Below are 3,123 nucleotides of genomic sequence, written 5' to 3' on the forward strand. Positions count from 1 at the left end.
GGGGCTGCTAGACAGAAGAGGACAAGTTGGCGGTAAAAATGTAAGACATATGCCCACAGGTAGAAGGTGATACTGCTGTTGACAATCCATGTGATGCCAGCGGACTAGGTCATGTCCTCACTGTGAGTAAAGGGGCCACCTTGTTTACGTCTCTCCTTGGTGAGAGTTACACAAAAGCAGCTGGAAAAAGTGAGGCAGCCAAACAGTAAATGACCAAGGGGCAATCAGGCATTGAAGAAAGAGCCCTGGATTAGGGGTCTGGAGAGCTGGGTCCCATTTCTGATGGGCCACAACTGGTTGGACCACTCTAAGGATATATTATTGCAACTCAGTTTCCTCATCTGTGGGTGGAAATGTTGGACCAAATAAATGTCTGGCTGCCTTCTAGGTATTATGATCCAAGTAAGTCCTTACATGACCCCGGTGACTTCTGCTAACCTACAGGCCACCATGTTTCTCTGTCTCCTGTTTGCAACTGTGCATTTAGACTTTGGGCGAGGGACAGAGGTACCCAAATTAGATACTCAACTACTGGATTCTCTTGTTCAAAAAGCTGCTATGTAACTTTGGTTAATACAATTTACCTTGTTTGCGTCTCAGTTTCTCCTTTCTCTTTTCCTGTCTCAAAGAGGTATAGATATGTGAACTCCACTCTGCTGCTTGGAATAAATCAACTTTTCAAAACAAGGAATTGTGCTAGTTTTTTTTCTTCTTGGCATCAGAAGGAACAAAAGGAGGGTGAGAGATGAAGGATGGTTATATGGTGTTAGGGGTGGAAAGGGGTTGAGTTGAATGTTGGAAGGGAAATGGAGGAAAAGAAATCCCTGCAAAACCCAACAGTCCTGTGATTCACAAGCAAAACTTGTTTCTGAATTGGAGCAGAGAGTGGTGCCCATGTGACGGTGTGTTTCCCCAACTGGGATTATTTTTTTAATTGGAAGTTTTTAAGATCAAAGGATGCCTATACATCCCAGCTCTAAATTAGGAATTGAGAGCTATAAAATCCAGGATCTCCTAATTAACTCCTGCTCCAAAGGACCATCATGGCATATGAATAAAATGTACGATATTAATTGTACAATATTCAATGAGCAGAAACATCTCCAAGTAGCCCTGGGAGTTATCCTACTTCCCCTGGGAGCAGAACCTCCTTTTTCCTAGTGGAAGAAGCTACATTTTTGATCATCTCGCAGACCAAATTTCCCACAGAATCAGAGGGGCTGGCTGTCTCAGAAAATTCTTATAAACAGCTGCATCCCAAATCCAGACTGCTTGGCGATAAGCACTCTTTACCTCCTTCCCTGCTACTCTGGCGACGTGAAAATGGAGAGCTGACAAGAGGGAAGGGCTGCTTCCTCTGGAGCAAAGCCCACACTGTGTCTAGAAGATGTCACAGCTGTATTTGTTGGGTCATCCAGAAAGTATACACTGAGACACAGTTATAAGGGCAAAATACTTATTGGGGATAAGGTCTGAGAGATAAGTGGAGGGTGGTCAGTGGGGAAAGCTCAGACCACACTCTGGACCAGACTCCTGTGTCAAGAGGGGTGGAAGGTGGTCAGGTTTGGGGGGGGGGAAGAACCTCAGGCAGGCGCATTGTACTCAGCAGTGGAATGAAGGGCTTGACATCGTATGCAAAAAGGAAGCCCCTCTTAGGTTTTCACCAGGATTAAATGGAATTAGCTTTGTAGTTTTTATAATCTTCTTCACAAAAGAATGCAATTTCAGTTTCATTGGCGATTCTAGCTGCTTTTAGAGTCCTATCTGCTTTCAAACAGGAATCTGTCATCTTCTCCCAAACTCAACATGAGTTCACTCGTCTGGTTTGTAAGCTTGGTGAGTAATCTTTACTTTATCGTATTTGTAATTTCTGAATGGCGGTGGGAGGCTGGTCCTTGAAGGCTCATCTTGCTTCAGAAGTAAGTACTATAAATCCCTCTACAGTTGGGTCCAAATGAACTCTGTGAAATACCACGGATTTAAATTGTAATGCCCAATGAACAAATGAGGTGACCTATAAGGGGAGCTTTGGAAGCCATGTAAAGAAATTCCTTTTGATTCAGCAATGTCATTCATGCATAGGTCCCCAGAGATCTTGCATATGTGCATAAGAAGAATTGTTCTGAGCATCCCCTGATGAGGCTCTGAGATACTTTTGGCCAGCCCAGTGGAAGGGGCCAGGACAAGCTTGCCTATAGAGGGATTCCACGCTGGGCAAAAGTGGCCAGGCCCTACTACCTATGTAATGCCCAGTCATTGGCTGGAGGCTGCTTGAGGACAGCGTGGCCTTACTGTAGATTCTGGAGGCCCTCAAAGAGGAAGCTGTCAGCCAGCTGCACTCCTCATGGCAAATCACTCTTGAATGAGGTCTGAGAGGTGGCCCTCCCTGGCTGCCTCACTGGCCCTGGCGTGCCTTTCGATGGGATAACGACAGATGGAGTACACCATGAATTTCCGTATTGCTGACCCTGCCTTTGTGAGCTTTGCCTTTCTTCAATAAGATCTATTCCTTAATCTTCACGACGTGACCTTGTAGAATTAGTCCCGATATTTGGGAGGCCCATCCACGTATAATGATGTGATTAGCCCAAGTAGGAAGGCCACGGGTCCTCAATTCCTGGCTCTCCAGAGGACACCGCGGTGTCTGGGTAGGAGAAGCCCCGCAAGTGCATGGTTGTGACGACAGCACCAGTGGTCCGCTGGGCCTCTTGGGCTTTCGAACCACTCCAACCGCTCACAGAAAGTGATACTCAATATGCCCTAATTGAATTAAATAACAGGTTTAGTTTTCAGCAGTCGCCAAGACGGTCATCTTCTTTTTTTTTTTTTTTATTTATATATGAAATTTATTGTCAGATTGGTTTCCATACAACACCCAGTGCTCATCCCAAAAGGTGCCCTCCTCAATACCCATCACCCACCCTCTCCTCCCTCCCACCCCCCATCAACCCTTAGTTTGTTCTCAGTTCTCAACAGTCTCTTATGCTTTGGCTCTCTCCCACTCTAACCTCTTTTTTTTTTTTTTGTTCCCCTCCCCCATGGGTTTCTCTTAAGTTTCTCAGGATCCACATAAGAGTGAAACCATATGGTATCTGTCTTTCTCTGTATGGCTTATTTCACTTA

General features: G+C 45.4%; 1 pseudogene; it reads right to left on the reverse strand.

Moving 5' to 3' along the window:
- Positions 1–1,660: 1,660 nt before the first annotated feature.
- Positions 1,661–2,072, reverse strand: LOC147577099 (UPF0538 protein C2orf76 homolog pseudogene; annotated as a pseudogene).
- Positions 2,073–3,123: the final 1,051 nt, after the last annotated feature.

This window comes from Puma concolor, chromosome C2 (assembly GCF_028749965.1).
Source record: "Puma concolor isolate L17-30 chromosome C2, mPumCon1.1.hap2, whole genome shotgun sequence".
Taxonomy (NCBI): domain Eukaryota; kingdom Metazoa; phylum Chordata; class Mammalia; order Carnivora; family Felidae; genus Puma; species Puma concolor.